The sequence below is a fragment of the Schistocerca piceifrons genome, chromosome 6, assembly GCF_021461385.2.
Source record: "Schistocerca piceifrons isolate TAMUIC-IGC-003096 chromosome 6, iqSchPice1.1, whole genome shotgun sequence".
Taxonomy (NCBI): domain Eukaryota; kingdom Metazoa; phylum Arthropoda; class Insecta; order Orthoptera; family Acrididae; genus Schistocerca; species Schistocerca piceifrons.
In genome coordinates, this window is record NC_060143.1 from 83,270,086 (window position 1) to 83,293,901 (window position 23,816).

The 23,816-nt window shown below is 43.1% G+C and overlaps 1 protein-coding gene across 1 annotated transcript in view; it reads left to right on the top strand.

Moving 5' to 3' along the window:
* Positions 1–23,816, top strand: part of LOC124802712 (ATP-binding cassette subfamily G member 4-like) — a 338,917-nt gene that overhangs the window by 16,499 nt on the left and 298,602 nt on the right. The window lies entirely within an intron of this gene.

Below are 23,816 nucleotides of genomic sequence, written 5' to 3' on the forward strand. Positions count from 1 at the left end.
ACCTTGCCTGCCTAAGGTCACCACCGGAACCTAACGGTGTTCCGTCTCTCTCTGCACACGCCCCGCGCTGCAGCCACTTTCTTCAACCTTAGCACATGATTACAGTTTCACGATTCATCATCGTCTAAAAGTTTCGTCTTGCTGGTTCTTCTCTGTCTCCTACTTTTTCCGTCAATTGACTGCGATAACGATGTTTCATTCTATTAATCACAGATTGTACTAGTTGCCCATGTCTGTATCATCAGTTTGTACCTAGAATCTTTACCTCAAAATGTTATGTATGAGCTTCCACGACAAAGTGTCAAAACAGTTTTGTTTGCTCCTTCCTATGGCGGGAAACGACGCCCTTTTCGCATTATTTTCTATCGCACAGGCAGGTAATCAGAGGTAAGAGACAGGGAGCGAAAAATTATTTGCGACTTGTACAGAAACCAAACTGCATTCGCCACGTGGTTTGAGGCGCCTTGTCACGGTCCGCGCGGCTCCCTCCGTCGGGGGTTCGAGTCCTTCCTCGGGTATGGGTGTGTGTTGTCCTTAGTGTAAGTTAGTTTAAGTTAGGTTAAGTACCGCGTAAGCTTAGGGACCGATGACCTCAGCAGTTTGGTCCCATAAGACCTTGGCACAAATTTCCAGTTTTCCAAACTGCATTCCTAAGAGTCGAAGGACAGGACAGGGAAGCAGTGATTCCGAAGGGAGTGAGCCATGTTTGTAGTACGTATCCGATGTTTTCAGTCTGTACGATTGACAAGCAGTAAAGGAAACGAAGGTGAAATTTGGAAAGGAATGTTCAGTGATAGGAAAAAAGCCTTTGAGGTTTGTCGATCACATTGTATAAAGGGCGATAAAAAAAACTTTTCGTTGGAGGGTGTTGATGCAATGTATGTAGAACGTAGCGGGACTATGATGCGGGTATACAAGCATCGACATATAGGCAAGGTATAAGTGTGGCATTCGTCTCTTTCCGACGTCCGTGCGGTAAATGCGGAAACGTGGTCTACGGCGACGTTAAGGCGAGACGGAAGGCAACTTTTATCCCTATTCTGCCAATGCTATTTTACCCTTTGAATAGGTACACTTTTCAAAAGAACTATAAGTGATAAAACAATGAAATTTTTATTGCATATATATAACATATACATACCTCAATTTACAAGTGAAATGAACATAATACCTCTTATGGTTTTGAAGAAAAAAAATTTATTCTTTCACTAGTAAAATTTAACTTTTTTGTACATTAATTATTATAAAACAGTTTCTGATTCTTTGCTGGTTCTCAATTTACTTGTAATAACCTATTACCATCTGCAGCACAAATTGAGCAAATTTCATGTTTCTCACCACATTAGTTTATCAAATAATGGCACCTGAAAGTAAAAAACAAAATGTAGTTTTGAGAAAAATCCATTTAAAGTTTAATATTGCAATTCTAGCATAGTAATTGATGAGAATTACTTACCACTAATATTTTCCTGCACCATGCTGAGCATCATCTGAGTCATACTGATGTTCTTTTCTTCTCGTGGTCCCTCTTCTTTTCTGTCTGGCTTCTTTTGTGCATTTTAAATTAGCAATATCTGCTTTGCGGATTCTCTCTTTACCTATTTGCACTAAGGATTTTGCAGTATTTCCACTAGATTTTATGTTCAATAATTCCAAAACATCCAATTTTCTAATTACACCATCACTGAAGCATAAAATAACACCTTAAACACCAAATTTTAGGGTTGTAAGCTCAACAAATACAGTTTCCGTAATCCGTTCCAAATGACAGAATTCACATATTCATTTAAATTTTGGGTTTTCCCATGAAGAGATTTGTTCAACAAGGTATCTTTCCAAATGTCTCTAAATATGGGTTTAACTTAATTTCATTTAATTAAATGCTGTGCATTATCTCTGCATGGCGCAAAAAGGAAGGTGTGGCATATGAATGCCAGATTGCACAGAGAGTCAGGAAAACCATCATATCTCACGAAAAATTGTCGTATTTATATGAAACAAAAACTGTTTCACACAGGGAAGACAAGGCATTTAAAATATGCGAAAATCTGAAAATCGAAGTTTTGAAGCCCACTTGCCTTCCGTCTCCCCTTAACACCAAATGCCTCCAAACAGAACGAACGTGCTGTTAATCTTTTCTTGGCTGTCGAAGGACAGCCGTCCACCGGAGAATGGAGACTGTGTATGGGGCAGCGTGTCTGTCCAAAGCCATCGTTGTGGAACGCTGCGCCAAGTTCCGCGCTGGTAGCGATCGGACACAAGACTCCGGTCCGTCTGGGAGACAAGCCTCGACTGGGAGACTCGAGTGGAAGACACTCCTCATCCCTCCCCATGCGATTATCACTCCCTCAGTTACGTAAGGACTTCTTCACGCAGCAGGCCACGATGGTTTACCAGACGCCTATCTTCAACCTGCTGCCTCGGTGTCAGTGTCGGTGGGACGATTGCCTCGCTGACGGCCCTCGAACGGTAAATTTTTGATCACCCCTTATAATTCTTCTGGGATAGCAAAGGACTTGAACAGTTGAACGGAATGGAGAGTGTTTTGTAAGATGAATATTAACAAATGGTTCAAATGGCTCTGAGCACTATGGGACTTAACATCTGAGGTCATCAGTCCCCCAGAACTTACAACTACTTAAACCTAACTAACATAAGGACATCACACACATCCATGCCCGAGGCAAGATTCGAACATGCGACTGTAGCGGTCGCGCGGTTCCAGACTGAAGCGCCTAGAACCGCTCGGCCACACCGGCCGGCGAATATTAACAAATATATGACAAGGATAATGGAATATAGCGGAATTAAATCGAGAGTTTCTGAGGCAATTCGAATATAAAATGTGATACAAAAAGTAGAAGATAAGTTTTTCTGGTTCAAATGGCTCAAATGGCTGTGAGCACTATGGGACTTAACATCTATGGTCATCAGTCCCCTAGAACTTAGAACTACTTAAACCTAACTAACCTAAGGACAGCACACAACACCCAGCCATCACGAGGCAGAGAAAATCCCTGACCCCGCCGGGAATCGAACCCGGGAACCCGGGCGTGGGAAGCGAGAACGCTACCGCACGACCACGAGATGCGGGCTAAGTTTTTCTGTTTTGGCAAGAAAATAGCTGACAACGACCGAAGCAGATTGGTTATAACACTAGGATTGGCAATATTAAGGTAAGTACATAGGGAAAAAAGAAATTTGTTAACATATAACATAAATTTAAGTGTTAGGAAGTTTTTTCTGAAGGTATTTGCCCGGAGTGTAATCTTTTTTCGTCCCCGGTCAGATCTGTGGATGAAAGAGCTGCATTCACCGCAGTATGATCGTGAGACGAGTCATCCGCTTCTATATTTGCTGGAATGCACTACGGAAAGGCCCGCGAATGAAAACAGCTGTCAATTGACTAAAAAAAATTACAGTATATCTGACCTATTCAGGACAAACACTTTTGGGAAATAATGATAACAGCAGTAATCAATTCTAAGCCCGCCCGGTTAGCCGAGCGGTCTAACGCACGGCTTTCCGGATTGGGAAGGAGCACCTGGTCCCCGGCAAGAATCCGCCCGGCGGACTTGTGTCGAGGTCCGGTGGATGGTTTTAGGCGGTCTTCCATCTGCCTCGGCGAATGCGGGCTGGTTCCCCTTATTCCGTCTCAGCTACAATATGTCGGCGATTGCTGCGCAAACAAGTTCTACACGTATGCGTACACCACCATTACTCCACCACGCAAACACAGGGGTTACACTCGTCTGGTGTGAGACGTTCCCCGGGGGAGGGGGGGGTCCACCGGCGGCCGAACCGCACCATAACCCTGAAAGAGTGGCTCGGTGTGGGGTGGCGGAGGGGTGAAGTGGGCTGCGGGGTAGGCATCGTAGGGTTGTGGACCACTGTGGCTAGGGGGAGGGGGGGGCCTCTCCGTCGTTTCTAGGCTCCCGGTTAACATACAATACAATCAATTATATGTGCAAACGATGGCTAGCAAAAACCCACACCAAAATAAGGGAGGTCGTGGTTTAAGTTCGCTTTGATGACGAAGCCATTTATGACCGAAGATCTGATTAGGAATGAGGAAATTGTCCATGTCGTTCCCACAGGAACCACCCCAACATTTTTCTCAAGTGATTTAAAGAACAATTTCGAACTTTTCTGGCTGCAAGGATCGACACATCGACAGCAAAACGGAACCTAGTTTTGTGGGGACTGTTATATCAACAGCGTAATCGAAACAAGCTTTGTTTTGACCTCCGTCTTGACTAGTGCACAGTGGTATTGTTAGTAACAAACAACGTATTGTAATTATTTTTCGTGTGTAAATTGCGAGCCAAAGCACTCATGTTAAGATTTAAATCACGTGACACGATACTCTGTATTAATTCTCTTATCTGATACAACAACAAGTGGGCTGTTGCTATTAGCAACCAAAAATTGATGAAAACGGCGCGCTGACTATAATACTCGTGGGCTTTTAAACAGTGGACAACAAAAATCCTGATAACTACAGTGATGGAAAAAGGCGAATACTCCAGAAGAAGACAGTCATTTGTGATGAAAAAAGTGTGAGATAAATTGCCTGTATCTTTTTTGTGTTAGCAACAGAGCAACAAATGGTGTAAACGTTCCTCAGATACGACACAGTTCTGCTTATGTGGGCCACAGCACTTGTCAAGACAGAAAACTACGAGTATTTCATTGAGATCTAAGTGGCTATACTGTATGTTTTTATACTGTCATATTTGCCTGATGAAGAGATCGTATCTTTAAACAAGCTGCAATATTAAATAATTTAAGCAAGGTGACAAAGAACTGTGAGCAGTATTGGTCTCAAAAATCTGTTTGTAAATGATTTGGGATAACCACGAGAACCAAAATCAGTTTGACCTAGTGGGGTTTAGAAAGTCCGTCCTGCAGAATGCTAATCTGATCCCCTAACTATCGAGTCACCTCGCTTTGTGAGTGCACAACAAGGTCAGACAAACACACAATCTTTGTAGGTAACTTGAGGCACAGAGTATCCTTCCGCATTTAAAGAGGATAAGCGGTGCTGCCCGAGAGCACGAATCCGGCATTTACATGTGCCGTGCCTCCGACATTCGAGCTCACCCTTGGTGAGTTCCCGCGTCGCCCTGCGAATGTTTCCATTGGCCGGTGTGGCTTCCGTCGCGAGGACCGGTTTGAGCTGGGAACCGCCGCGACGGCTTTCTCTGCCCGCCTGCAGGAAGTCCACACACCGAGACTGCGTCACACACATACACATACACACACACACACACACACACACACACACACACACACACACACACACACACACTCACTCACTCACATACACCATACACGGAGCACCTAACCTGCCGCCGTGGCCATCTGGAGATTGTCGCGTCCCGCAGCGAGCAAACCTTGACCACGACCCTTCTCGCTGCAGACGTGTTGTCCCTTCACAGGCGCTTTATTTGGGTCTCGTGCGTATTCTGAGACTGAGATTGAGTCGGTTACAATCTCCTGTGTCCTTCTCTGCAAGCTAATCAATCAATATAACTATGTGCTCGTGTAAAAATTAAAAGTGGTTGTGGGTGAAATTGACGCCAAAACCACACACTGCCAGGTCACTGGTTTTTGTGTCTAGTACTACTCTTGGTTTCCTCGCTGTGCACTGTAATGTTTGCGCGATAGTAGCTGTTATGGTTGTGGAGATATGAGAGAAATCGTCACCACACCAACGTTGCAGCCACCAGACATCTTCCGTCTCTTCGCCATCAACTTATTTTTCGAAGAAAAAAATTCGAGATGTTTTATAATACAATATGGAACAGAACAGAGCGCACTTGGCATGTTTTTAGTATACAACCAATTTTTATGAATTACTTAAACCTTCGATTTTCTTCTCTTATAGAAAATCTTCAAGCGAAATTTTTGTTAATGTGAATATAACGTAATATAACTACTTCGTAAAAAAGGTTGTACATTAAAAATATGCCAAGCACGCTCAGCGTACCCATTCACTGCTGGCTTATGTAGACATTCAGTCGAAATAAAGTAAAGCAGATATATATTTAATTATATTAGAACAAATAAGCCTTCGGTCACTAATATTAAGTCAGAATTGACCAGGCTTCGACGCTACTATGAGCGTCGTCTTCAGAATTAAACTAACTGCTCTAAAACATATTAGGTATATAATTTAATTCTTTGAAAGGATCAGGTACAACGTTTAAATTTTATGGTTACACAGAAAGATTACGTCCATTTACTCAATAAACTGCGTTAATCGAACTCTGAAGTTTCGTTAAACTCTTTCCAGCATATCGATGGTTATATTGACATCTTGATGAATGTTGTTTCTCAATTGATTCAGAATCCTAGGACGATCGTTGTAGACAAGTGATTTTAGACTCACCCCTAAAAAACAGTCAGTGCTAAATCAGGCGACCATACTGGCAAGTGCACATCGCACCTCAAGGGTATGAGATGTCCTGGGAAGTTTTGCTCCAAAACAGTCATCAGGGCACCGTCTTACAGGAACCATACATCTCCCACATCCATCTCGTTGAATGTCGGAAGAAAAAAAATCCCGATTATTCCAAATCGTGATAGCGCTCACGAGACAGGTACAAGTTGTGAATGTAGGGGACGTTGTTGAAGTTGTCACTGTCAATTTAGTTCTTCCCTCAGGCCATTGTGAGCCGACGGCTTAGCACAAACCCCTGAGGAAGGCCATTTGCATCACTGGCCGAAATGTCGGACAATTTTATCTACTGACAATGTTACACACAGCGCACAAGAATTTTATCGACAGTGACAATGGCCGCGGAAGCGTACACTTACATACGTTTTGAGGTTGTCTAGGATTGTCAAGGCACTAACAGCGCATGTTATACTTATTTGCAGATGCTTAAATATAGAAATGAGCCTCATGACTGAAGGAAACAAGTCTGTCTTGAGGCATAAGTTCATGCACCACTTTGTAGGGATGAAATTTTAGTGTTTCATGAAGGACTGACGTTACAGAATGAGCAAACATCAGAACTGCAGCTTCATGTTTGTGGGTAGAGAGCTGGGGGAATCGCAAAACAGAAAGCCTTGCCGTGTCAGTGTTGTGGGGTGACCTTGCTGTTCGTGGAAGCCCAGGTTCTTTTCTTCACATCAGTTTCCCTGAAGTTGTTTACCAGTGAAACAATCGACTGCCGGCTAGGAACACATCACGGGACGCAGTGTTGCAATGGGACGGAATGTACGGTGTGCGCCGATGATTGAGCGACCGTTAGAAAAATATGCCTCGACAGCGAAAGCTCGCTCCCTCGTCGTCCACTCCATGATGCTAACTAAACTAACCGGAGCTACAACTCTATGCCCTGCCCCCTCGAGGGTGCCTGCCCCAGCCTCCTCGGAGCAACCATCGCTTCAGGGAGCCAAATTCAAATAAGCAACTTGCTGTGACCAACACCGTATTTTCGTACTTTTATTCTCGACTGTTCAAGAATGTTCTTGAATGCTCTAGAACAGTGGTTCCCAACAGGTGGTCCGCGGACCCCCAGGGGTCCGCGAGCTATGCCAGAAGGGTCCGCAAAATGCTATTAGAATAAAAAATATTTTAAATATATTTCGTATGATAACAGATTTTTTGTTTTGGCCGCTTCCTGCATGAGCAGAGCTGTAGCGAACGCTAACTCCTGCGTCTAGCGTCTTCCTAGAGCCAACTGACACTAGCACACTCTAGCGCAAAACCAGAATTAGATTAGGCAAATAGTTCTGCTGTATGCCGTTAGACTGCGCGCGCTGCCTCTTTGGAGCTGATTTTTCAATAATGAATATGTCAATGTTTTTTCTAAGTACCAAAAACAGAAAACGTGTAAAAAGACTCTTAACCTGGCTTTTTTAGGTACTTGATACTGTGATATGACAGGGTACCAATCATGCTCGATGAGGGGGTCCCCGAGAAAATTTTGTTGGGAAGCCCTGCTGTAGAGGACAACATGGATCCCCACTCAGGTAAAATCGCCTTAAACGATGAGTTGTGCACTATAGTAAAGGCACCAACGACTCATCGAAAAAGTGCGTCCGCTTATAGAGAGAAACTACGTAAACAACAGAAAAGTTGAGTGAAGAATTTTAGCGACAAAAAATAGCGTAAAATTAGCAAAAAAAAGCAGCGAATACAGAATATAATACCAGAGGAGGAAAATATGGAAGCCCATTGATACAACAATAAAGCAAGACGAAATCGTAATATTTCCAAGAGAATTCGTAAACTAAATCGTGTTCGTTGTATGTCCTCACAAAAACAGCTTCTAAGCAACATTATAGGAGCTGAAATATTAACTGGAGACGAAAAAGGCAAGATAGTATTCATACCGTGAATTCCATTCGTTTCAATGAACTTACCATTCGCCTTTGAAGTACTCCAATTTCCGGTAAGATGAGGGTACAGCATCACTATTAACAAAGCACCGGGTCAAACATTCCAGTGTTGCGGAGTGAATGTAAAAGAACTGAGTTCAAAAATGGTTCATATGGCTCTGAGCACTATGGGACTTAACGTCTGAGCCCATCAGTCCCCTAGAACTACTTAAACCTAACTAACCTAAGGACATCACGCACATCCATGCCCGAGGCAGGATTCGAACCTGCGACCGGAGACGTCGCGCGGTTCCAGACTGTAGCGCCTAGAACCGCTGGGCCACCCCGGCCCACAATAAGCTCCTTATAGTCAAGCCCACAACGCGTGTGTGGTGTACTTCCTTTCAGCCCCATCGACGGGACGAGGTTCTCCACTCTCGGCTTCAGATAGGCCACAGCCCTATGACGCATGGCTTCCTACTCCGGTGGGAGGTACCTCCAATGTGTAATGCTTGTGGCGTCCAGGTCACTGTGCGCCACGTTTTATTGGATTGCGTTTTATTTTCTGACCAGCGGGCCGCAGCTGACTTGCCAGCACACCTGCCATCTCTTTTGGGCAACACTCGGACGAATGTGCTTAAAGTTTTAAAGTTCTGTGCCATGTCAAATGTTTTTACAAAGATTTTAGGGAGAGGATCTTAATTTGCTCACTGTGTGGCAAGCTCGCCCATATTTTATGTAAGTGGCCAGCCAATGACAATTTACTGTGGCATTCTTGTTGCTACGTTTTCCCTTTCCTTACGTTCTACTTTCTTATGTAGCTTTTTCCTTCTTTTCCTGCTTTCTTTGCGTGCGTGTTTCAGTTTTATTAGGTCTGTCCACATTCGTTCCCTTTAATGTGTGTCAGGGCGCTGATGACCTCGACGTTGAGCGCCCATAAGCCCCAACACACACACACACACACACACACACACACACACACACACACACACACACACTGCCGGCGAACTGAGTTTCTCGTATTGACAACTATACGTAGTGTGTTTGCATTTTGGATAACCAAAAAATTTTTACGTTTTTGCATACAAAAACAAAACACCAAATATAGTTGATAAGAAAACATTTCGAATAAAACAGATGTTATACAAAGGAGATGGTTAATTGCACTTTTCTTCCAGTTCGAAAAAATAAAAGAAAACATGTTAAGCGGTTCCTCTTCAGCTGCTCTGTAACAGCTCTTTTCCGCTTCGGCAAGTATTTTTTCTCCAAATTCCTTATCCGAACTCGGAAGTTTCGTTAACACTTTCCAGCATATCTGTAGGTATACTGACGACACCTTGATGAATGGTATTTTCCAGGTTGAGTCAAAGTCCAAGGACGATCGTTGTAGAGAAGTGATTTTAGATAGCCCCATAAAAACAGTTGGGGCTAAATCAGGCGACAAGTGCAGATCGCACCTCAAGGGTTTGTTATCCAGATTTCCCCGTTCTGTAGGCCGGGACTCTGTCAATTATATTGCTCCTGCTCTAAATTTTCGCCTGATGAAGTCAGACCCCAAAATTTAAATTTCATTGACTAAGAATGTGGAGGTCAATCGTCTCCACATTTTACTCCACCACATTATGTCATATTCTTTGCGTGTTCCGATTGTTGTAGTTGTCTGTCGTAACGGATACTGTAACATTTTTTGCCGTAACGTTAACCATTTATTAAGTGTACGCTAATTCTCCAGTTAGTGAATCATATTGCCGCACTACACCTTTCAACGTAATATGGGTTGCAGTGTGTGTTTGGAACTTTTATAGATTCACCGATTTTATACCGAGTATATCTGTATCATATATTCCAGAACAGAATAGGTAACAATAGCGATTTAAAACAATGATAATAGTAATTAGTATTATCGATCGCATGTAACGCAAATAGGCAATAATCGTACTACTTGTATTGTCCTCTAACTTTCATTGTTATTGCGAATATACACAGATATAATTTCGGATACTCTATCGGCGCAGCTTTCCATCAGCAGAGTGTTTATTACTGTGGATATTCGAGGAGAGGTGATATCATGTTCCCTGAACAAGATATTGGAAGGGCTGCAGCAGCAAATCTGTATTCTGCGAATCGCTGATGTACGTGACAGAGCGTGATTCTCATTGCCATATGTTGGTTCTTACCCGCACATTCACTGATGGAGCGACCTATGAGTGACAATGTAAGGTCTAAAATTACCTAATGTTTTCTGCACGATCTCAACGACATCGGTGCTTGATAATATTCCCATTTCTTGCGTTTGAAGACAATTCCTGCTGTTTTCTAAAGAGATTCTTACGAAATGTTCGGCATCTTTTCTGGAGTGTCTGTCATTTCGGACGTCCGCCCCTGGTAGCTGAGTGGTCAGCGCGACGGTATGTCATACCTAACTGCCCGGGTTCGATTCCCAATCAGGAAATGGGTGTTGTGTTGTCCTTATCATCATCATTTCATCCTCATCGACATGCAAGTCGCCGAAGTGGTGTCAACTCTAAAGCCTTGCACCAGGCGAACGGTCTACCCGACGGAAGGCCCTAGCCGCATGGCATTTCCATTCGTCACTTAAGATTATTCAACACTTTTGTTACACTCTCTCGCCAGTTAAATAAGCTTGTGAATATTCGCACCGCTCTACGCGCCATGTCCTCTGTTAGACGACCAGATACGGAACCTGTACACTGGAGCAGTATTCAAGCATGGTTCGTACAAATGTTTTCTATGCAATTTCTTTTGTAGGCAGTCTGCAGTTTCCTCAGTATTCTACTAATGAAGTGTAGCCTACCGTTTGCTTCACATACAAGTACCCATGTCCTCGTTCCACATTATATCTCTACATATTGTTCCTTCTAAATACATAGATGACACGATTGATTCTCGCAGTGTTTCATTCAACCTATAGTCATAGGATACGACAATTTTACTTTTCGTCAGCTCTAAAATTTTGCGTTCTCTACGTAAACAGCTAGTAGCCAGACAACCCACCATGCTGATATTTTGCCTAACGGACAGTTTCAGTCGGATAGAGCTGCTTCATAGAAAACTGCTTCATCTGCATAAAGCTTTCGATTTCAGCTAATACCAGTGTGGAAGTAGGCTACGAACCTGAAAACTCAAGGCGTTTCTGAAGCAGGCATTACGTCAAAGCGCTCCGTACTGTTCATTCCAGGTACACGAGTACTACGTAACGCGTCAACTGATGCTGCAGGGCACTTTCCTACTGACAGTTAAGTTTCGTAAAAGCTATTGCGACACCACACTCTCACACTCAAACTGTTCGCTTTTTTCTTCCCCGTATTTGCTACCTGCTAATTATATATGGCTGTTACATGCATATATCTTTATTTCATATTTTTATAGAGAACCTTCAATTTGCCATTATCATTTGTCTCTCTTTCCTGTGTGTTATAGCATTTTTTTTTTCTCTTTACCTTAATATATGTTGATTCCAACATTTTTCTTGTTTCAACTGTCCTCACACATTACCACAGTCTCGAAGGTTCGTTTTTTCTTTATATTCTTCACGAAGCAACACCCAGTGTTCGAAGCACTCTTCAAACTTCCCTCCTCAGTGACCATATAGGAAATCTGTGCAGTACATGCAGCATTTCATCATTTAAATCTGTGCTCTTCTACGATAGTTAATACACTCATATTCGTTTCCAGTGGTGTGTTTTCGAGTTGTGCATAATGTCTCGTTGAAGAAAACTGTCCTGAAATTAATTATCCAATTCCGGGTAAGCTATCAAATCCAACAGGAATTGTCAACCTAAAGCACTCAGCAAAATGAAGACTGACTTGAACAATTGAATGCTATACTAGAGAGCTGGTGTGATCTCATGTTCTTGCGAAACTGAAACCTGCTCACTCAACCAATTATAGAGACCTAATACACTTTAGCTTGTAGCTTGAATCTCGATGTTGTTTGGCATGTTCCACACGCGAAGTATTCGCAGAGATTTAAAAAAAATTTGTCCTTCTAGGATCGAGCCTCGAACTTAAGGCTGTAAAGTCAAGTGATTTCCTGCAAATCGACCAAGCTACCAACTGCTAGCGTCATAGCTGTTACCGGTTTTGCTCAAGTCACTCCCTTTTCGTATCATTTTTAAATAAGAACGTTCATCTATAACACTTCCAGGCACTAAGTGGTTCACTAATTTATAGCCGTTATTTGAAAAATACATCTAGAGTGCAGGTAATAAGTCATGCCGGCGATGGAGCTCCTGTCCATTTAGTAAAAAAAATGCTGAAAATACAAATGAATAGTCGGATTCGTAAGTTAATTACTAAGGTAGTAAATTCAATTATTTTTTATGTATCTTAATTATTTGTGTTAGTTGGAATCTGATAATAAGTTCAATCTTTAAACAACGGGAATAAAGAACAGGCTCGTCGGGATTGCTGGAAAAAGAATATAGTTTTCACGAATCTGAAATTTTAATTGCGACACACTAAAAAATGAGTGAAACTGATATGACTGAAATCTGTCATTTAACTCTGAAGTTCCTACGTAGTCTTGCAGTCATCCTCGGACTGCTGAAAGCAATACGTCTGAAATATGTTTCACGCTCTAAAATAACGTAATTATCCTATTGGCCCCTTCTATGTATTCGCGCCTTTCTCACTATAAGTGCAGCCAAAGGCCGTTTTCTGTGGGATGTGTGAAAGTCCGGTGTATTATGTGCAAATATATTATACGTCGTCTCTTTCCCATATTCAATGATACCGTGTAACCAGGTCTTTTGCACCAATGAATTTACAAGTCTGTTGAGCATAGCAGGATTCTACCTCTTGTATTCAAATGCATAACTGACATGAGCTTTCGTTGAATTTGGAGTTAATATACACAACTTTCTTGATGTGCCCCGAAAGAAATAACGAGCCTTCAATCAGGTACTACTCGGCCTGTCCAGCGTTCTCGTAAGGCGATTCGACATTGCTTGAACATCAGCACTCAAATGTCGGTAGGCTCCATCAAGATACAAGCTAGAGGTTTCCGCAGAAAGCCGGCGGTACTCTGTCCAGCACTTCCATGAGTGTGGTTTGGAGAAACAGCTTCTATTAAGGGTGTTGGCAGAAGTAAAGGTCCAATATACGGTAAAAAAACCACTGTAGGCCCAATTTCCGTGTAAACTTTTGTTGGTGAGATGTAACAAAAATCGCATGTGGATTGTAACGGCCCTGGGCGCGATTATTCCAAGTATTAAAGAAATTTGCACGTGTGCAGTAGCCCTCAACAGTTAACAACACACACAGGGTGGGGTTTGAGAGAGAGGAATTAGAGTTTTACAAATATTGACAAAATATTAATTTTTTTCGCAGATTCGGATAAGTTTTGTTTGTTTCGTGGTCAACATTTGTAAAACTCCAATTACTCTCTCTCAGACCCCACCATATGTGGAGAGAGGAAGAGTTTTAGTTTTAGCGAATCAAAATTTACGAAGTAAATAAGTATTTTTATTTATCCGTAAACATTTTCCAAGCAAAAATGAGAACATGGATTTTCTTGAATTACAGCGCCAACCACCAACAATCAATACAAATGTTTAAGACACAATGTATGTAGTTTTTTATGTCGAATCTGAATCTGCAATAAAAAATGTGGATACCCATTTGAAATTTTAAAGTTGCCTCCCGCCCCACCCCCAGATGTCCCCCTCGAAAATAATCATCTTGGGATTCTACACATTTTTTCGCGTGAAGCTTATTTTTCGAGTTATTCTGGTTTGTCAACTTAAAATTTACACCCTGTATATAATATTATAATGGCGTGTGACGAGGGCCTCCCGTCGTGTAGACCGCTCGCCTGGCGCAAGTCTTTCGATTTGACGCCACTTCTGCGACTTGCGCGTCGATGGAGTTAAAATGATGATGATGATTAGGACAACACAACACCCAGCCCGTGAGCGGAGAAAATCTCCGACCCAGCCGGGAATCGAACCCGGGCCCTTAGGACAGACAGTCTGTCGCGCTGACCACTCAGCTACCGGGGGCGGACTACCGTGTATATCCCCGCTGCTAGTGCTCTCACCTGCTGTCGCTGAGTGGTTATTGCACGTTGGCGTCGATCATAGATGGTGGTCATATTAATGGGAAGCTTAAAGTTTTCCACGCCGCCAAACAACAGTGTACCTTAATATGCGACACTAATTTCAACTGTATATCTCCCACACGTTCCTGGGAAAATGAGGACAGCGGGCGGACGGAATGACAGACAGACAGTCTAACGAACAAAGTGATCCTATAGGTGTTCCGTTCTTACCAATTGAGATACGGAACACTAAAAAGTCGGTAAGTGGGTATTGGTAGGGTCCTGAGTCACCGAGGACCTTGCCCCTGCTCCCAGTGGCCCCGAGCCAGCAGGTGGTATGAGGTTCTAACAACCCTACCACAACAAAGGTCAAAATTTTAATAACGATTGTGGTGTTGCTCACGCTGCTAAACACTGCATTATCGGCCAACAACAGTCATATTATGTGGCAGGTGTCATTAGAGAACAGTTAATAGTTATTTCATGTAATAATGAAAAACTAGGCACTCATCTTTTTGTGTTTCCCACGCAGGTCTCGTCGTAAAATCATGGCTCAATCGTTGAAAATCTAGGTGTTATGATTCCAAGCTCGGATGCAGAGAGGCCTAGGTTTTATTCTGCTATATTCAAAAGTTTTGTAGATGCGCTTCACAAATCATTCTTGAAGATTACATTGAAAACATCTTCCTCACATTTTATAAGCCAACTATAATATGCGTCTTTCCAACATGACGTCCAAGACTTGACCTTTTCGAGGTCCGACTCTCTAACAAGTTAACAACTAACTAATAATCGCTTACGCGCCCAAAAATCTGAGTTACAAGTACGTCAAAGATCATAGTGACAAAAGAAAGAATACACATAAGATATATCATTGCAATATAAACATATCGATGTATCAAAAATGAAATCAAATCTGAATGTTGTCTCAGAAATATGTTAAGTAGTTAACAGAAATACAGTAGAACATTACTGGTATCGAGAGGTTCAGGTGAGGTACCATAATGGTTACGTAATTCAAGTACCATTTCAAGGTGGACTGTCAGATGCATCCAGCAGTACCTTATGCTGGTGCCTCCGATGCGTCCGCGCTAGACAGTGGTCGGCTATATAGCTCGCCGTCATTACGCATGCTGCGCTGGTCCGCAGACGTGCGTTTAACGGTGACGTGGCGCTCTCGGGAAGCAAGCAGCAGCGGCTGCCGTCTGCGACCGCGCCCTCGTGCACGGCTATTGTCTCCCCGGCGACCTCAGAAAGCCACAGCCGAGTTTGTCAAGCGCTACACGCCCGCATTATGCAGAGCTGTTTCCTTTTACGACGCTGGCCATTTTATTTAGTCACCTGCTAGGAACTGTGACTCTTCTCTACTCACACGTGCCACTGCAGTGATACATCATGAGACGTGGTACCGTCCCATTTAATGAACACAACTCACATGTAGGGTTATCAACTCAAAATTCAAGGGGTCGGTGTGCTAACCCATAAGAGCTGATTCTGAGTTGTGGGATGTTATCCAGCGTGCGGCGCTTAAATCCAGACAAATGAAACTTTTTTAAAAAGCAAATTTCTTATAACGACACAAATACATATAAGTAGTGGTATCTTTCAAGAGTAACATAATGCAGTCCCCTTCGTCCGCAGTGACCACTTCCAGTCTTGTCCTGAAGCGATCGCACGCACTCTTTAAAGCAGCTCTGTCCAAATTCGCGAACGCTGCTTCGATAGCGGTGAACAGAGATGCAGCATTAGGATGCCTCATCCAATTGGTAACTCTTTCGACTACGATCCAAACATACACTGAAGCGTAAAGAAACTGGTATATGACCTGTGTATTCAAATACAGAGATACGTAAACAGACAGAATACGGCGCTGCGGTCAGCAAAGCCTATATAAGACAAGTGTCTGGCGCAGTTGTTAGATAGGTTACTGCTGCTTCAATGGCAGGCTATCAACTTTTAAGAGTGTTTTAACGTGGTGTTATAACCGGCGCACGAGCGATGGGACACATCTCCCAGGTAGCGATGAATTGGGGATTTTACCGTCCGATCGTTTCACGAGTGTACCGTGAATATTAGGAACTGGTAAAACATCAAATTTCCGACATCGCCGCGGCCGAAAAAGATCCTGTAAGAAGGGGACCAACGACGACTGAAGAGAATCGTTCAAGGTGACAGAAGTGCAACCCTTCCGCAAATCGTTGCAGATTTCAATGCTGGGCCATAAACAAGTGTCAACGAAACATCATCGATATGGGCTTTCGGAGGCGAAGGTCCACTCGTGTACAATGCAAGACACAAAGCTTTACGCCTCACCTGGGCCCGTCAAAACCAACATTGTACTGTTGATGACTGGAAACATGTTGCCTGGTCGGACGAGTCTCGTTTCAAATTGTATCGAGCAGATTGACATGTACAGGTATGGAGACAACCTCATGGAGCCATGGACCCTGCATGACAGCAGGGGACTGTTCAAGCTGGTGGGGGCTCTGTAATGGTATGGGGCGGGTGCAGTTGGAGCGATATGGGGCGCCTGATACGTGTAGATACGATTCTGACAGGTGACACATAGGTAAGCATTCGGTCTGCCCACCTGCATCCATTCATGTCCATTGTGCTTTCCGATGGACTTGGCCAATTTCAGTAGGACACCCCACACGTCCATTTTAAACGCTTCACCTGGTCACTCTTAAGGATTTGTGGGCAGCCCTGCAGGATTCATGGCGTTAATTCCTTCCAGCACTACTTCAGACATTAGTCGGGCATGTCACGCTGTGGTGCGACACTTCTGCGTGGTCGCGGGCGCCCTACGCGATATTAGGCAGTTGTGCCAGTTTCACTGGCTCTTGAAATCCGGGATACTCGTGGGCCAGAACTCCTTTGACCAGAACATGTCAACGTCTTCGGAGAGACAGTTTTGGACTAAATAGCTCGTATGAGGCTCTCCTCTGCATCCGAAGCATTGTTCGCTCGCTGACATTCAACACTGACGCCAGGTTCCTCTGCGACTGCCCCGGGTCCTCCGAAATCTGCGCCTGGGCCTTTTCGATGACTGCCGCAGTTCGTGACACGCGTTCCCTCGAATGAGGTTTCCTCGCCGGATTTGCGGAACTTTTCCCCGATTTCTCCGAAGCATTATACTTGGCCACAATATCGCAAACGGTTGATCTCGGGTACCCGAAGAACCGAACTATTGCAGTGCGCGAACGTCGAGAGCGAAGACTTTCGCTAATCGCGGATCTTCGGTTGTACTCCGCACTTGTCCGTAACATCTCGGCCATTTTGTGGTTCTCACCGTTTACTAGACGCCTATGGCTTTCAAGAACTCCAATTGCGACCTCCGACGGAACTACGATAAGGCGGGAAATTAAAATCGATTTTTTTCGGATTTAAGCCCCAAACCCTGTGTTGATGTTGTGGTCTTCAGTCCTGAGACTGGTCCGATGCAGCTCTCCATGCTACTCTATCCTGTGCAAGCTTCTTCATCTCCCAGTACCTACTGCAACCTACATCCTTCTGAATCTGCTTAGTGTATTCATCTCTTGGTCTCCCTCTACGATTTTTACCCTCCACGCTGCCCTCCAATGCTAAATTTGTGATCCCTTGATGCCTCAAAACATGTCCTACCAACCGATCCCTTCTTCTAGTCAAGTTGTGCCACAAACTCCTCTTCTCCCCAATTCTATTCAATACCTCATTAGTTATGTGATCTACCCATCTACCCATCTAATCTTCAGCATTCTTCTGTAACATCACATTTCGAAAGCTTCTATTCCCTTCTTCTCTAAACTATTTATCGTCCATGTTTCACTTCCATACATGGCTACACTCCACACAAATACTTTCAGAAACGACTTCCTGACACTTAAATCTATACTCGATGATAACAAATTTCTCTTCTTCAGAAACTCTTTCCTTGCCATTGCCGGTCTACGTTTTATATCCTCTCTACTTCGACCATCATCAGTTATTTTGCCCATCAAATAGCAAAACTCCTTTACTACTTTAAGTGTCTCCTTTCCTAATCTAATTCCCTCAGCATCACCCGACTTAATTCGACTACATTCCATTACCCTTGTTTTGCTTTTGTTGATGTTTATCTTATACCCTCCTTTCAAGACACTGTCCATTCCGTTCAACTGCTCTTCCAAGTCCTTTGCTGTCTCTGACAGAATTACAATGTCATCGGCGAACCTCAAAGTTTTTATTTCTTCTCCATGGATTTTAACACCTACTCCGAATTTTTCTTTTCTTTCCTTCACTGCTTGCTCAATATACAGATTGAATAACATCGGGGAGAGGCTACAACCCTGTCTCACTCCCTTCCCAACCACTGCTTCCCTTTCATGTCCCTCGACTCCTATAACTACCATCTGATTTCTGTACAAATTGTAAATAGCCTTTCGCTCCCTGTTTTTTACCCCTGCCACCTTCTTAATTTGAAAGAGAGTATTCTAATCAACATTGTCAAAAGCTTTCCCTAAATCTACAAATGCTACGAACGTAGGTTTGCCTTTCCTTAATCTTTCTTCTAAGGTAAGTCGTAGGGTCAGTATTGCCTCATGTGTTCCAACATTTCTACGGAATCCAAACTGATCTTCCCCGAGGTCGGCTTCTACCAGTTTTTCCATTCGTCTGTAAGGAATTTGTGTTATTATTTTGCAGTCGTGGATTATTAAACTGATAGTTCGGTAATTTTCACATCTGTCAACACCTGCTTTCTTTGGGATTGGAATTATTATATTCTTCTTGAAGTCTGAGGCAATTTCGCCTGTCTCATACATCTTGCTGAGCAGATGGTAGCGTTTTGTCAGGACTGGCTCTCCCAAGGCTGTCAGTAGTAGTTCTAATGGAATGTTGTCTACTTCCGGGGCCTTGTTTCGACTTAGGTCTTTCAGTGCTCTCTCAAACGCTTCACGCAGTTTCATATCTCCCATTTCATTTTCATCTACCTACTCTTCCATTTCCATAATATTGTCCTCAAGAATATCGCCCCTGTATAGACTCTCTACACACTCCTTCCACCTTTCTGCTTTCCCTTCTTTGCTTAGCGCTGGGTTTCCATCAAAGCTCTTGATATTCATGCAAGTGGTTCTCTTTTCTCCAAAGGTCCCTTTAATTTTTCTTTAATTTTCCTGTAGGCAGTATCTGTCTTACCCCTAGTGAAATAAGCCTCTACATCCTTACATTTGTCCTCTAGCCATCCCTGCTTAGCCATTTTGCACTTCCTGTCGATCTCATTTTTGAGAAGTTTGTATTCCTTTTTGCCTGCTTCACTTACTGCATTTTGAAAACTCTTAAAGCTCTTTAAATAAAACAAGCATTATTAACATCCTGCATCTTTATTCTTCATGTCTACATGTTCGTTTCTCAACACAGTCACTATGGCGAGGAACACATTTCTCCCACCGAGAGACCAGTTCGTTGATGTGAAGCATAACCTACTTACAGAAGGCACATAAGATGTCTGGAAAAGTATTATCAGTGCTGCCTGGGAAGGATCCTAAGGTGAAATGGTAATGCACTAGCATCAGTGGTCCGGAAGAAGCAAACTCCACGAGCAGTGAAGCCACGATCGTCAAACATCAACTCCGCTGGACCGCGCACATTGATCGTATGCCCAAATCCCGTCTACGAAAACAAGTTATGCATTCCCAGCTAAAGGATGGTCAAAGACAAATAGGAAGACCACAGAAACGATAGAAAGATTTACTAAAGGACAACAAGGAAAGATGTCAAATGTTTGGGAAGGTATTTAGCGCTTCGAGCAACGGAGGCGGAAAACAAACTTGACAAGCGTAATACTAGGAAACAACAGCAACTCTTGAAGATAAACAAAGCTACGCAGCCAGATCCCACCCGAACAAACGCGTGACAACAATCTGGAAAAATCTGGAACTCCAGGATTGGCCTCTACAGTCACTTAAGATGCGGTAGAAACTGAGCTTCGAAGAATACAATCATACTAGTCAGTGAGTGATAGCCCATCACATCACTAGAAGTTTCTACGTGTTACACCAGTAGAGTTTCACAGGGATCGCATGAAGGGTAGAGCCACGGGTCGTAACACATCCTAAATGTAACGTCCACTGTTCAAAGTGCCGTCAATGCGAACAACAGGTGACCGAGACGTGTAACCAATGGCACCCCATACCATCACGCTGGGTGATACGCCAGTATGGCGATGACGAATACACGCTTCCAATGTGCGTTCACCGTGATGTCGCCAAACACGGATGCAACCATCATGATGCTGTAAACAGAACCTGGATTCATCCGAAAAAATGACGTTTTGCCATTCGTGCACCCAGATTTTGATTGAATAAAATCCTCTGCTGTTATAATTTCAAATGCCTTTTAATTTGATAAAGACGTGTATATTACTTGAGTTCCAGGACACTAATCCCTATTAATATGGGATTAGTATCCTGAAACCCGGGTAGTGTATGTGACTTTACCCAAATAAAGAACTGTGAAATTGCAACAGTAGCAGATTTGATTCACCATGAACAACATTCAAAAATGTATTACAATTTTCTTACCCTGTTGCGCAACTTGACTTCCTGCTCGAAACACCTTCAAACAAGAATAATGACGATTTAAATCACCTTCTGCTGTGTATCACGGACAGTATGTTGGATTCATATCCTCTGGAGGTAACTAGGGTAGTTAATATGTTTTGAAACAATTTTTTCAACGATCGTTGCAAATGGCGCGCGAGTAAGAAGACGCGTGCGTGATGCGTCCTGCACAGAGAGAGGGAGGGGAAGAATATTTTGCAGGTCGCCAGTGTGATCTATGCAGTTTATCTACGCTAGCACCGCTAGGGCAAGCGCCGAGGTCCATGAGAAACACAGTCCGCGGTGTGTATGCAAGCCGCCGTGTGCGTGCGAGCAGCCGTCTCTTCTGGGAAATGAGTAAGTTGGGATGGGAAAAACCGACTGGTTAAAACCGATGCCGGTATTTTAGTTCTCTGTAATCGGTATTTTTCGACATTTCTTTGGTATCGGTTATAACAGGGTTTTTTTATTTTTTATTAATGATGGGGTAAAAAAACCCAGATATTTCAGTTAGCCATAGCAGCAGAGCTAAAACTTTGTTTTAAACTAAACCTTTTTTTAAAAGAATGGGTAATTTTTATTCCCATATTATATTGCGTTATTATAGAAAATTGAAAAGCCGACAGAAACGAACAACAAACACATGTCACAATAACTGGTACAGCATTGCTGAGAGAATAGCGAACCTGTCATATTTGGCATGGATCGTTGGACAATATGTGTACGTACAGTGTGTGAAACTTTCCCGTCTAGTCTGTACGGTAATTTCATGCTGACGACGTTTGACATTAGTCGTATTACAGTAGGTACGATCCCAAGTATGGAAGTATTTTATGATATGCGTACCAATGAAGTACAATGCTCCATTTCTATTAAAAAAAAAAAAAAAAAAAAAACGAGAGGAGACCCAACTAACTTGAGACACCATATAAGGAGGAAACATATAACTTAACAATTCATTCATGGTTTACAATAAAAATTGAAAGTAGCCGATTTATTGCTTTTGTCTATGTAATATGCCTTTATCTGCTTAAAGCCGTTGAAAACGGACAAATTAACAAGAACAAAAGAGTACTTCAGCCCAAGTTTTCAACCTTTACCATTTTCTATACCTAATGCCCATATGGTGGTATGGTCATTGATTACAAGACGGTTTTTGAGGAGAGTTTGAAAAAATTACAATCAGTAGGAGAATTCTGGTTATTTTTCAGTAGTATTCAACTACTTAATCGGTTTTTGTGAAAACCACCGAACAATGGACGGACTAAGTTTCCTTTTATTTGTCTATTCAATGTAGTATTTTGATTTTATGTATCTTGAAACTCGGAGAGTCAAAATTTTTCAATCTTTGTTTGATTTCTAAGTGTATCACTGGAAATAATATAAATAAAGGACAGAAAATCGGTTATTTGAGAAGCCAGTTATTTTCAGCGGTAATAACTGTCAGGTTACGCTGAAAAAGCCGATTTAATCGAAAACAGGTTGTTTCAGCAATAACCGCCATCCCTACCAGTAAGTGTTTCAGACGAGATTAATAATTCTTAACTGCGTGTGCGAATGCATGCAAGCTCTCGATAGCACGCGGCAATATTAAGAGCTTTGGTGAGTACATTTTCATTGACATTTTGATTTCGCGTGGACCCTGCACGGAGCAGAGCGTTCGCAAGGTATGGCCGTCAAGGCGACTAGTGTGACGTCACACGTTCGTTGGGGGCCCGTATTTCCCATGGGCCCCGGGTAAACGCTACATTGGGTCACTGTTCAGCTTCTACGAAATGCACGCTACAGACACAGGCAACAGAATGCAGCCACTGGCTGGAGTGTAGTATAATATACTGTCTCTTGCCGTTGTGCATTGCCCCGCCACCAGCTGTCCCCCCAGCAACAGTAGCTCATTAGAATGAGGACGTATCGTAGCGATCACCTACAAGTCGCTGGCCGGAAGCTTTTTGCTGGGCGACGGCCTCGAGTAGGTCCGAGAAATAACAGCCGACAACCGGCTGCTCACGTAACCACTACACAACAGGGCCAGTAAACCCGTCTTCCTACAAAAAAATCCGTTCCCCCATAGAACCGGGTCACTAATCGATTGACACGGTAACCAGTACAAATACTGACATTTCCTTCTGCAGCTGTGACGTAGAGCCTAGCTTACACGAGGCTACTCTTTATAACGAACTCATTAAACGGTATGTTACCTGTTTGTGAAGCCTGACACCCAAACCTCCAAACGTCAGTCATTCAGATCGTTACCAAACGTTGTGTGTCAATAGCGTATCAACCAAAACTCCGATTTAGTTCGTGCAGTGTGCTGTTGTCCAATAGAAGATGCGTAAACGGTAATTAAACCTAACACCAGAACTGCGGGCCGGCTGGTGTGGCCGAGCGGTTCTAGGCGCTGCAGTCTGGACCCGCGCGACTGCTACGGTCGCAGGTTCGAATCCTGCCTCTGGCATGGATGTGTGTGATGTCCTTAGGTTACTTAGATTTAAGTAGTTCTAAGTTCTAGGGGACTGATGACCTCAGATGTTAAGTCCCATAGTGCTCAGAGCCATTTTTGAACCAGAACTGCAGAGTATACGGAAACCGTGATTGTGGGGAGAGAAAGTAAAGACATCTGGCTGACGATACGATACAGCCTTCGATTGACCTACTATGAGCCTCTAGTTCGAAACCTGCTCATTGCGATTTTTTTAACAATTTTGCGTGAAATTATTGTATGGGAAAACATTTTTCTGACATGTAAAAGGACATTTCGGAGTTTGTAACAATGTTCTTTTGGCAGTCTGCTTTTGCTTCGTTAGCTGAATGTAGCAAACTATTGAGTACACTTGTATAGATAGGTGCAGTGTTATTATACAAAA